The sequence below is a fragment of the Astatotilapia calliptera genome, chromosome 5, assembly GCF_900246225.1.
Source record: "Astatotilapia calliptera chromosome 5, fAstCal1.2, whole genome shotgun sequence".
In the NCBI taxonomy this organism is placed as follows: Eukaryota; Metazoa; Chordata; class Actinopteri; order Cichliformes; family Cichlidae; genus Astatotilapia; species Astatotilapia calliptera.
Genome location: NC_039306.1, coordinates 8,954,575 through 8,968,537, shown reverse-complemented (window position 1 = coordinate 8,968,537; position 13,963 = coordinate 8,954,575). Strand labels below are relative to the sequence as shown.

Below are 13,963 nucleotides of genomic sequence, written 5' to 3'. Positions count from 1 at the left end.
TAGAAATTTTAAACCTGTTCTGCCTAATTATGGTTACTTAGTTTGCAACAGCTTTGTAATGTGATTTTTTTTTTTCTCCTTTTAAAATACTGGGCAGTTTCATCTCTACAGCTTGAATGCTAAGGTTTTTCTCCATCCACAGACACTGTGCAAGCTTGGATTTTAAATAATTTTATATAATTAATTTAAAAACAGCCACTTCACGAAAGTATGTTTCATATTTAAATAAGTCTAAATTAGATGTTGATGGTCATTGTCGCTGATGGTGTTTAATCCTTAAACACCTCAAGAAAGCTTTCAGCATTCTCAATTACTGTCACCCATAATGCAGAGGTACATGATTATGCTTTTAATCCAGTTCAGCTTTTATCACACCATTAAATATCTCTATCAGTCTATATGTACATGTTACAGACAGACAGACATTAATAGATAGATACAACGATTGATACATAGAAATTCATATTAACAAACTATATAAAGAAGAAAGTAAAGCATTTTTAAATGTCAGTGTTTTATGTGTCAGGGCCTAGTAAAAATAACCTCTCTATTATTTTGACTTTTAAAACTATAGCTATTGTACTCTGTTTCAAATGCTTAGAGAGTGTTGAAATAAGAGGTGATGCAAGACAGTGGTAAACATCCCCATGTCCTCAGTTGCTGGATATACAGTTTATAATACACAAAAAACTCCCAGTTTAATATTTGATGCTTCGATTTGTTCAGTTATATATATATTTTTAATTATTTGTATCCTAACTTTTGCAGAAACAGAATTGGTCTTATAAATGGGTTTAAACATCCTTATCGGTGTGTTGTGGTCATCTACAAGTTCAATCCTACAAATTTTCTTCACATTTACAATAAAAAGAGAAAAGAGAAAAATATTTCAGTGTTATTTCCCTGCAAATCTGACAGAGCTCCTCCAGCAGCAGCTGCTACCACTCGTCTCCGCCTATTATTCTTACAAACTGCTACAAAGTCACATTTTTGACAGCGGTTGGTTAGAGAGCCTGAAAAACACAACGAGCTCAATGTTAATCAGCACAAGCCACTCTTGATTTTAGTTTGTTAATCAACTGTGAAACGTGTTCTATATATAATCTAATACAAACACCCTTGTCTTCCTACTTCTTTCTGCATACAGTGAGGGAAGTGGCATTACAGACAATGCCAGCCAAACTGGTTGCATGAATTGTGGAAAATGTAAATCATTAATGGCTGATGCATTAAGATACGTTTTTAGGATGAATTACAACTTATTGTAGAATCAGAATTCTTCATCTCAAATGCTTAAAAATCACCACATGGCTGTGTTGATGGTACGGTTACTAGAATGGGAGCACCTGCCCCCCTCATACCAGTACCAAAACTGTATATTATACAATAGCCTTAACCACAGCTGTTAACAACCATCGGCCATCTGTCCTTCCTCTGATGCCCTTCATCAGCCAGTCAGGATGACCGTGCAAAGCTGTCTGTAATCAGATTAGGCAGTGACTGGGTAACTGGGCCTTTCACATCCACCCATCATTCCATCCCACTGTTAACAACATCTGCGTCATGTGGAGCACCACGTGCATGCTGCGAAAGAGACAAATTAAAGTGCCAATGGGTGTGTGTGCATGTACACAGAGAACCAAAGTAAAGCAGATCTCCATTAACAGGTCCAGTGTTGTTGCTTTCACTGTTCATGACTTGATAAAACACATGCACACGCAAACACACACACAGACACTAACACGAGCATGCTTCAGTCTTCCCTGCCTTTGCAGTTGTAATCCAGGTAGCTGGCAAGCTGCCATCTTTGCTTTGATTAGGTAGCAGAGGTGCAACTTGAAAAATGGGATAAAACTCCTTTGGAAAAACAGGATTTTTTTTCCCATCCAGATGGCTGGTTAAGCATTTCAGCAACAACAACCATCTAATTAGCCCAGTGATTACTTATGTGATCAGAATGAACACAGGGGAGACACAAAATGAGACTATACATCAATTAAAAACCAAACAGCAAGGATGGGCAAGACAAACGTATTTTGCAGTATCACTGCAGTTTAATAATACTGTCTTCAGTGATGTACTTTTTATTCAGGGCCTTAAAATTATACTGAGGTAACAATAAATAATTTGTGGTGATAAGCAGTTGTGAGGAGATTATATCCAGACAAACAGTGGTATTACAAGGGTAAGCCTAAATAACAGTCTTACAAATGATTGCATTCTATGGTAAATTATGATCATATTTATTACCCAGTCTGATCTGAAATCTAAGAGAAGAGAAGAGAAGAGAAGAGAGTGGTCCCCAGCTTTAACGTAATTTATCTCCATATAATTACTGAATCAGAATCTAACAGGTCTAATCTAACATCTTCACTTTCTGGGGCAGTATGTTACAGAGAAAGCAACACTGAGTCAAAGACGAACAGAATGCACTTAGATTATCTCACTCTTGACAGAGAAGCACAAGATATGGTGCATTCTGATGATTAGGTGCGCTGAGATAACCCTGAGACACAGAGCGCCTCTTGCTGTGAACCCTCTGGGAGCCGACATGTGCACACTTCACCTGGTAAAGGGCTCTACAGCCACTCAGATACTGCCTGCCATGGCCTGGCCTGATCCATCCTGTTTCAACACTAATGTCTCATTGGCATTCAGTCACACGCCTGCAGCGAGCAGCGAATGGAAAGCTTGGCACTAGCTCACCGCTATTAAGATTCTACAAAGCCAGCCGTTCCCCTGCCGCCACAAGCACACAGGGAATCACACAGCCAAGGAATAATAAAAGAGCTGGGGGAAGGATAAGCGTAACAGCTGGGCCGCCAGTCACACAGCCAAGATACAGAGACAGGAAAAGGATTTTGGTATAAAATTTAAAGCTCTGCTATTCATAAAGTTTACGGGGTCATCGGCTTGATCCTCAGACTGCAGTACTGGCTAATGAAAATTATATACTCCGAGTGGCCAAATCACCAGTGTAAACACGTAATCGCACTTTCCCCAGTCACCCCCTCCATCCCACCCACTGTCAGCTGCAAAACCATACCGTGACCACTTCATGATGAGCCATATTACTGGCAAGCCTCCCATCATGAGCCACAGAGAGAGCAACCCACTGGCTCATCACCCCTGCCTGTTTATGTCAGCCTATCAACATCTCCCCAGAATCATAAGCTACTTGCTAATCACCCTATGAAAGAGCAGACTAATTCAGATGTCAAGGCCCATTACCTGTGAGCAGTCTAGAGGTGACCTGAGCCCCTATCTTGCAGTGATAAAACCCCATTTTGAGGATAATGCACATTTGTATAATAGGAAGGTGGGAAGTGACACGTTGGCTAAATGTGCAATCACTGAGTGCAGCTGAAGGGGGTGCAGAGACAACTGCATGTAGCAATCATTGTTGCATAAAGATAACGTCCTTCACGCGCTGGGTCAGTCAGCGGCCGTATGGCTGCCGTGCCTCTGGTAAAATAAACAAGCCTCTCAGTCTGAGTGACTCCTCACCAGCCATCTCCTCTAATCTGCTGACACTGACAACGGCGATCCTCATGCAAAAGATGATCCAAGCCACCGTCACATCCAAACCTTTATGTTTTTTCCTCTAATTTAGTTTCACATTTGCAGGATGTGACTGATGTACTCAGAAAATAATAATAATTTTAGTGCTATCACATTACAAAAACTATCCTTTCAGGATTTATTTTAATTCCTGGTATTATCCTGTAACACATAGGTTTCTCTGGGTTCTAGGAGACAAAATAATAGCAGTGTTTTAGACCATTTTATGATATTATTAGGTAATGGTGCTGTCTAACAAGTATCTGTGCATTTACTGTATAAATAAACCACGGTTCATTCGGAAAAAGAGCAATGAATGACAGATTTCAATTTCATGTACCGTAGTAAATAAGGCTCATGGCCATAGTTATGGGGAAATAGGAGCAGAGAAAAGAGTTCTTTACAAAGCAGGCAGAAGGAACAGTGGGTAATGAGGCCAAATAGGATGCAGGTCAAAGCAAAAAATGACCATTTTTAGTGCCTATTATTCTTCGTCTACTCAGTCAGCAGTAAAGCCCAACTCCAATTGCAAATAATTTGTTACTATTGGGGCACAGAAAACACAACAGATATATAACGTGATTTTATAACCCCACAATAAATACATATTTATGGGGCCAGGATTAGAATTAGTCATTATATCGCTGTATGAGCGCTAACAGGCATTTAAGAAGACAACAGAGTCTTTAATTGGAACAGAGACTGAAGGCAGGGAGGAAGTGAAATCCCCCAGAACCTTACAAAGATAAAAAATATCCCAGAGGAAATTGTAGATACTGTAAACACCCAAATGCTATTTGTATGCTTTATGGCTTTATGACCGATGCTATTGTAAGCGACTGTAGCAAATTCAATTAGATACACAGTTATACAGTGTAGAAAATGCAACTTCTATGAATGTTTGCTCTTTTTTTCATACAGGATAGATTTGAGTGGAAGTAATCCTCTCTGTATTCCCTGCCCCTGTCTCTCCCAAACACATTAAACAGTGCTACTATGACCCTTGTCCACCACTCTCTGCTCGCTTGGTATTATATACAGTGGGGAAAATAATTCTTTGATTCCCTTGGAATTTTTTCTCCCTTACAAAGAAATGAACACTCATGAACAGATATCCTGTCTCATTCCACTAAAATGAAACATGACTTTTCATTTCTTTGTGTAGTCAAACTTACAAAATCAGCAAAGAATCAAAGAATTATTTCTCCCAAGACATAACTAAAATAGTTTTCTTCCATGTCAGCTAATATATTCAGGTGCAAAAAAGACAATTTAGACTCAATTCTTCAGAATGTATCAGTAACTTTGCCACAATACCCATTATACAGATGTGTATTTTAGTTAATGTTAATCTTTAACTGAAAGAAACCAATAATTCAAAGGTGGTTGTTTATAATTCTGATGAAATTAACTAGAAGTTACAGTTTATCAGCCACTTCAACCACCTCTGCATCTCTCAATACAAGCCTTACTGCAAAGATTTGTATACACACTGTACATTTCACATCCTGCACAGCAATCACCATGAAACACTCTTTATCACTGATCTCAAAACACAGAGTTCCAGCCTTAAACCATCTAATCAAGAGACCTGTTTGCGTTGAGATTGTTGCAGGTGCTAGTGGAAAGTGTTACAGAGCAGCACCAATTTGATTAAAGTGGGAATAATGAGAGGGCTGGAGACCAGGAGTCATGCTATGCCTTTTCACTGCATCCTCCAGCTTTACACTAATACCACAAGATGCCACGCACTTACACATGTACATGCACATGCACAGTGGAGTATCCCGCTCTGGTATAAATGAATTATTGAGGACTTTGAGTAGGGGTGGGAGCAACTTTACGCTTGTTTGTGTTGTAGTCACATTACGCCTCCTCCCACCTTCCCCTCGCCAGCTCCCCCCTCCTCCACTCCCACAAACACACTTTGAGACATGAGAGAGTGGGCCCTCATAGGATGCTATGGGATCTTGGCAGCTCTGCTTTGCAGTAACATTATTAGAAAAATGGTGCAATACTGCTCTGATATTGCTCTTGATATCTTACATTGCCAAAAAACAAAACTACCATTTGGTTTGGATGCAGAAAAAACACATTTGCCAAAACTTCTTGTGATTAGAGACATTAATTTACCTCATATAATTTAAATAATTTTCAAAAAGATATGTGCATGCCCTTTAATGTCCAAAAAGTTGATTCTGTTCATCTGGACATAGCATTTTCAGTGGGAGAAACGTTTCGTCACTCATCCAAGTTACATCTTCAGTCTCAGCTGACTGCAGGTTTCCCCAATCTTATAAACAGTACATTTGCATAATGACTGAAACCAGCCCACTGAAGGAACAATGGGCTGGGAGGTCACCTTCATCCTAATTATGCAAATTCTCATGACCATTGATCAACAACCACTGATCAAAGACCACTGATCAATGGCCATGAGTACCATTCACAGAGAGTTGGGGAATGGCTGCAATCACAGCATTGTAAGATGGTGAAAGATGTACTCTTAGGCCCCCTCCTCTCTGAAGAAGTCACTTGGATGAGTAACCAAACGTTTCTCCCACTGAAAACGCTACGTCCAGATCAACACAATCAACTTTTGGAGATTTACTTACCTGGATGATTGAGAATGCATCAAGATGCCCTTTAATGATTGAGAAATGTAAAACTAGAACACATCTACAGCATCATCATTTTAGATGTTGCTTTTTTAAGTTTAGTTTAAATAACTTTATTTTATGTTGGAAACTTCATTAATTTCTTCTCCCTAACAGGGTCTCACATTTCTTGGTGTTAAGTCTTTAGGGAAAAATATGAATATGAGGACAAATTCAGTGTTTCTGTAAAAAGTACCTATTTAGGCTTTTAGTGAGAGAGTCTTACTAAATTTAGGGATATATATTCCATATATAGTGGCACACGTGTTCACAGTCCACACGGGGGAGGGTGGCACACCCACAAGCTAGCAGCCTCAGTACGAGCCAAGGATCAAAGCAGTAAAGAGGAAAATTATAGAGTCGAATGAAAAAGAGAAAGGAATCAATGTCATGTTGTCTGGTGAATTTTTTTTAAACATACTGGAAAACTGTATTACTGACATTTGTTTTGTTATATAAATCTGTTGTGCCTGCTTTTGTTTGGGAATGTAAAAAAAATATGCCAGTTAAAGGTTAGTGTATAAAAACTTGTGTTGAGTTAATTATTTGTGCCTTCTTCCAAAAGCAGAGCACTTTATTTTCAGCTATTTCAGTGAGAGAAGAGCCTGTAACTTGTGGGAAAACTAAAGATTTTAATTTCTTTTATCATAAAATAATATTTTCCATTAAGAAAAAAGTTATTTTTTTCTTTAGGCTGTGAGTTTTAGTTCTTAAAAAGAAAAATCGAATCTGCAAAATCGGTACTGGCAGGACAAACTGTAAAAAGAAAAAAGAAAAAAAGGAATTGGCTAAGAAAATTGTAATAGGTGCATCTCTAAAATTAATGCACATCATTGTAATCTGAATTTACAAAAACACATCTCTCTCTCTCAGCCTGTCTCTTTCTCTCTGCATGAGTGCTTGCGTGAGGTAAGACAGCAGCACTTCACTACAAACTTGACAGCTGCCTTAGGCACATACGGGAGATGGTTGATGAGAGTCACAAAGAACAAACAAGCTGTATATCAGCAAAGTGCCTTGTATGATGATATAGTGTAAAAGGCCAAACGATACAAAAAGCAGGAATGGGTTCAAAAACAAAAATATTAATTGAACGAAAATAGACTTAGATAAGAATTTAAAATAGTTTGGGCAAATTTGAAAGATTATGTCTTAAAGCTTCACCTATTTGTACAACATTTTAAGAGACAAAACTCTTATAGAAATATATCCATCTTACGCAAAAGTGAAGAGGGAAAGTAAGTACAGAGGCAGCAATAGAAATTAATGAGGCATTAATGAGGCGAGGTTAGAAGGTTGACAATATTCAAGGCTGGAGCAGCACTCCTGCTAATTGTCATACGCAGGTGCTGTTGCAACTGTCTTGTATTTATTGTTTGGTTGTCTTGCTCAAATGTCCCTGTGCAGCACCAACAGAACCACGCTAGCTGATAAACATGGTGATATGCTCGCAGCATAGTGGTATTAAAACAACAGGATGGCTTGAGAAAAAATTGTTTGCTGCTGTGCTTCTCACTGGTAGAGGTTAAGTATCGCAAGTGTCAGATCATCAGCATCTGATTGGAGTAAGCTTTAAAGGGTTCTTTGTCTTATATACCTTTAAATAACATTTAAATTAGATTAGTCTCTCTGTCAAAACCACTTTTCTTAACTTGCGTTAAACACCATGCACAAGTGGATGGTGTTTAACCTTATTATACATAAGGGTGGTTATTGCTATAGCATTTTAAACACAGACCCCACATGGTCAGCTGTTTAGGTTCAAACTAATATCATATACATTTCAACAACAATGTGATGGTTTGTCATGGCTGGCATTTTCAACCTGCTAACTTTGGCAATCACCTGACTTTGCCTCTAGAACAAGGTCCAATGTTTTTTTAAACGTTAGTATCTTAATTTGTATAAGATGGTATAGCACAAAAACTGTAGGAACCAATAATTTCATCTCCCTCAGGATGCAGTGTAAAAATTGATTCTTTAAGCTTTCGTCTAGCTGATTTTTTCTCTTGAGTTTAAACCTCTCTCCCCCAACAAGAAAAAGCTTGTGCATTTAACTTAGAACAGGTGTTATTGCAGTGGTGTTTGTGACAATAAATACACTATTTGTGAACCCATGCATCCATCCATTCATTCAACCATCCATCCACCCATCCATCCACTGGCAGCAGGTTAAGCAGGGTATTCCAAACATTCTCCCCTGCCACATTTTTCAGTTCCTCTCGAAGGATCCCTGAGCATTCCCAGGTCAAGCGGTTCTGGGTCTACTCCAGGGTTTCCTCCCAGTTTAGCGTACATGGAAAACCTCAAAAGGGAAGCACTAAGGAGGTATCCTAACCAGATGCCTGAACCACTTCAGCTGTCTTCTGTTGACATGCAGGAGCAGCATCTCTAGAGATGTTTGATCTCTGTGACATTAAAGAAGCGTATCAACCAAAACAGCCGTACAGTGTCCAGCATCTCAGGGTGAATCTCATCCAGTCATAGTGTCTTACTCCCAGGGAGCTTTTAAACTACCCCGGTGACCTCTGCCTCCTCCACATCAGACATTTTGGCAGGATGTACGAGTTCCTCAAAGTGCTCTTTCCATGGCCCAACAATATTCCAGTCTAGGTTAGCAGTTCTCCTCCCCAACTGAACATGCCCTAAGCCAAGCCCTGTTTAACCTTCCTGAGTTGTTGGCTTGTTTATGGCCTGCTAAATATGCTCCTCCACAGTCTCCACCAAACTCCTACCACACCCAAGTTTTTTTCTTTCGCAACTCCTGAGGATGCAACCCTTTTGGCTGGTGCTTCAAGAAATCCCCCCAGGCCAACCAAGCCAGTAAAACTTTCTTCTTCAACCTGACGGCCTCCTCACCACCCGCGTGCACCAGCAGGTCCTTGGTACCTCAGGATGACCTTAGAACAACAGGTCTTGCCAGCAGCCTCGGTAATGGATATTTTAAACATTGCCCATTTGGATACTAAGTCCCCACCCACCTCCAAGATGTCATAGAAATCCTTCCAAATATGGGAGATAAAGACCATACAGGCAGGGACCTGCACCACAAGTTCCCAGTTTGAGTTTTTCAAGTCTATCTAACAACCTTTCCCACCATCTGGACCAACTCACCACTATGCAGTGATCACCTGACAGCTCCACTCCTCTTTTCAGTGTTCAAGACATACAGCTTTGGTTCAGATGACACAACAGCAAAGTCGATCACTGAACTTTATCCTACAGTGCTAATGGTATCAAGCAGATTTCTGAGCCACTTTATGCTTGATCATGGTGTTTGCTATATTCACCAATACCTAGCATAGAAGTCTGATAACAACATAGTGACTGGAGATCACTCTTTTAATAGAATCATATCAATAGTGAAAAGATTCAGCTCCATGACAACTGAGCAACATCAAGAAGATTTTATAGCCGTTTTTACACATGTAATAACAACTCCATTTGGATCAGAAATTGAACAGTCTTTTGCCTGTCAGCTCCTTAGTACAAAGTCTGTGTGATGTCCGACTGCACCCATGTGGCAATTGCACAGGTAATTGTCCAGTGAATTCACAGCAAGTGGACAGTGTTTCCTTCCTCCTGCCCTATTCTATCCAAGCAGCACCCTGACCTTACCAAACTAAATACTTCCTGTAGTGAGAAATCCTTTGAAAGAGCCTATTTCCAGTTATGTGCTACAACTGAGAAAGGGCAACTTCAGACATATTCCCATCCCTATTCTCCCAATGATGTCAGATATTTATTGTATATAGTTAAAAGAAAAGCTATGGTAGTAGCTAAAAGCTGAGTTCGGCTTAGTTTGTCCATAGTAGGTTTTAAAAAACTTTCTCTAAGTAACAAAACCCTATTTTAGCTTTGTATTTCCATGTAGCATTTCAGACTTTCCAAGTCAATTCAGAACAGAATGAGAATCAAAGTGAACATTATGCCGGCTTTTGTTGTCGTTACAGTTATGTCGCCATTGTTCAGTTGTGAGTGAAAAATCTATGTGCTGTTACCACACAGTCATATATGGCAACAATAAAAACATACACTGTGATAATAACCTTTATAGACTCTCTAGAGGAGTGATTTTTATATTTCATTTAAAAGAACTGAAAACCATGGAAACCTGTAAAGTCAGGGGAAAAAACAAGAACTGAAACATTACAGCCTGCTTTAGAAAACAGCAGTAATTAGGTACAAACATGAAACATACTATAGAAAACCACAGGTAAGGTTCTTTAAGCCCATCCATTTGAGGATAGTAGATCTGTGATGTTTTTAATAAATTCAGAAGGAGCCAGCAGGCTGGCTGATGCAATATTATGCTTATATCTCATATAAGTGTCCAGCAGAGATTTGTGCAGTTTCATTTTCTATAATCTATCATCTGCATTACCTCCATTTTAAATTATTAATGAGGTCAATGAAAATTCATCAGTGCCTACAGTTTATTGCATGTATCAGCACAACTTTTTCCTCATTAATTCTTTTCAGCCAACTAACGCCAACGTGATTAAGAATATTTATTTCCAATAAACAATACAGTCAGGTATTTATTTGAGATCCTAAAGCAGGTTGCACAAAGTACACAAAGCAAAACAACAGGAGCAATGAAAATCACGATAGAAGTTTAGAAAGTAATGAAATAATCACCAAAGCGTTGATCATCCAATAACAGATCACCAAGATCAGTTCCCAAGCCAAAGCAGATTAAAAACACAGCTGATGTCTTACTGAATCTGCATAAAAACACTCATAATCAGTTTCAACTCAGTAAGAAAGTGCTATTTCAGCCTTAAATTACGTTGTTACATGTCCTGTTCCAAAGGAGCGGTGTGCACAGTGGCTCTCTGGCTTCATTCAGCTGATTGTCAGAAACATATCTGAGGCAAGAACAGATGTCTCCAGTTATTTGACCAGGCTCTCTGGACTGATGTATTCCCACTCTCACTCAATCCCTCATTTTTTGCAGCCAACTGCAAATCTCTTTGCAACGACAAAGCATCGCCTGTCAGGAAGATGATTCCATTGAGAGGCACTTTCTGATATGAGAGGTGCATTAATGTGATTAACCCACACTCATTATTGCTGCTTGATACAGGGGCTTAGGGGCTCATGTCACTGTGTATTTTTCTCTATTGGCATCAACAGCAGGTAAATGGAAAATGCTACTGTATGAGTAGAATCAGGTAAATCAAACTGTGATCAAGAGCAGGCAACAAAGTGTTATCAATAGCAGAATTACTGCAGCTTTGTACAAACTCAATTATGTAATTTGGGTTCAAAATTGAAAGACAATAAAGAACAAAATTAGCCTCTGAAACTCTGCAGCTTACAGGAACAGATGAATTAAGCTATTTTGCAGATGTGATATGTTCCCATTATCAGAGGAACAATTAAAAAATATTGAAATCAATTAAGATAAAATGAATATCATTTCCAAATCAAAATAATGTTATTCACACACCCCAGAGATGTTTGAGTATTTCACTCAATTACCATTTCATTCAAATAAACCTGTAATTTGGTGACTACTGTTAGATTGCATGACTATATGTATTACGTTTTCCGTCTCCAACTGACGTAGACGAAGAAGAACCAGGGTGCATCAATTTTAAAGCAAGGCCTTGTTTACATGCGTTTCATACATTCACATAGCTAATCTTAGTATTATAAGACAAATGAAGGCTTGTTGCACTAGCTCCACTGTGTACTCCAATGTGAAATTATTCATTTGATGCCAGAGTCATCATCTATTCGGCTGCACAAAAATGGTTACAGGTTGCAAGTATGTTTGATTGCACAGTGACTGAAGCTGCAAACATATAGGAGGCACAGCAGAAAATAACTGTGCAGCGGAAAGGGAATTCTGGGATGCCAATCATAAAGCTTTTCATCAGACATCTTTTCCGCGCTTTAGCTGGGGGTACGGGCAAAAATAGATTCCTGTTCTGAGCGCAAAGCTTCTAATAAAGGCATCTCCTAGCTTAATCAAAGATACCAAATGGGCACATCCAGCTTGTGGCATGTTGTTAAGCCTTAGAAAAGGCATAGTATGAACTTTGTTATTGTAATACCAAAAGGCTATGCATGTGAGGATGTATGTGAAAGAGACTTCTAGGCAGCCTCTAGAGAATATACTATAATGCACCAGAGCAAGCTATAGAAGACTACTTGAAATAGTTTCTACAACTCTTTCAGCTCACATTCACTTTTCGATCAAAGGCTAAGCGAGACAAATCCCCCCACAGACGAGGGGTATGTCTCCCCTCTATCATTTCTCGCATCTCCCCTCTATCATTTCCTCAAATTCCCATTTCTGTCTTTGCACCTCTGTCTTCCCTCCTCACTCTGCCCCACATGTCAGCTTTGTAGGATGCCCATCAGCTCCAGAGGGCAAGACAGGAAGAGCACAAGAAGAAACTGGGAAGAGTATAGTAGAACATCTGGTAGTCCCAGGGACTCTGTCCACTAATAAAGTGGCTTAGTGGGCTTGCTAGTAACAGCTGATCTAGGCCTATTTCCTCCATCAGAGTGGAGAAAATCCACTCGCTAACTCAATTATGTAAGAGATGTGAATTAAACATGAAGCTACCTCATAGGAATGTATACACACAACACAGATGTGCACAGATACATAATACGTAACCATACAATATAAGAATCCCATCTGTATGCTGATGCCGGGGGGCTTTGTGAGGTCTTCTTTGCTAAAGGAACAGTGAAGAGCATGTTAATGAATGAGCGTATGGGCATCTAGGTCAGACTTGTAAGGATGACAGTGAAGAAATATGTGACAAGGAATTTTGCCATCTTTGCCACCTATTACTTCCCTGTGAGCTTTAAAGACCAAAACAGCCTTGCGTGGGAGTCGAGCCTGGAGCAAAGGCAGAGCCGATTTTCTCCCCGTCTCCCTTCATGTCTCTCTCCTTTTGCTTTCCTCTCTCTCCCACTGTGTCTCTCTCTCCTGGCCTTGCTCTATCATTCCTTCAGGCCCTTTATTAATCATCCTTGGTTAGTGGGGCAGAGAGCATGGTGTAAGGAGCTCTGCAGAGTGTAAAGCCATGAAATACACACACCTTCATGTGCATTCACACTAACAGGCTCTGTATTCATAGATCTAGGCAGTTTTGCCTTTAATCTTTTACTTATAAAAGATATAAAACATTATTAATTTAAAAATGCTGAAACACTTCTAAGGATGAAAACACTCACATGCGCACAGACACACCACAAGTTTGCATGTGCACACATACAGCTGATCTTCAGGGATTCTGGCCTGAGGTCCTGAGACTCAGCTGCTGCTGCTGATGTAACCTTTTCAACAGCCTTAGTAGTTGTTGTTTAGACATTCTAGCTCCAGCATGTAGTCAAAGTAAAGTCATCTCCCTCTAACTTAAAACCACAAAGCTGCCCCACCAGTGTCACGAAAACCCTTTACTTCAGGTTGGGTCAGAGCCACAGTGCAGCAACAGCAGCATTACCAAGCCATCCCAGCATTAAAGCAAGAGTTGGGATGTTGAAGCAATCATCCTTAGAAAGCTGGATGGGGAATGATGGGACAGTGGGATAAAACACAAAGCAGTTATCCACACCAACTTCTGTCCAACGGGCAGCAAATAAGCCTGAATAATGGGTGGCAGTAATTAGGCCTTCTTTCTATGCATGTAAGTGCACTTAGCTTAGAAGCTACTGGGCTGCATTCCATTATTACCATTATCACTATTTGCTCTCCCTGAGAAAGTGGTGGTCGAATT

At 39.7% G+C, this 13,963-nt stretch overlaps 1 protein-coding gene across 6 annotated transcripts in view; it reads right to left on the bottom strand.

Moving 5' to 3' along the window:
- magi3b (membrane associated guanylate kinase, WW and PDZ domain containing 3b) overlaps positions 1 to 13,963 on the bottom strand; it is a 130,170-nt gene that overhangs the window by 114,823 nt on the left and 1,384 nt on the right. The gene's annotated exons all lie outside the window — the stretch shown is intronic.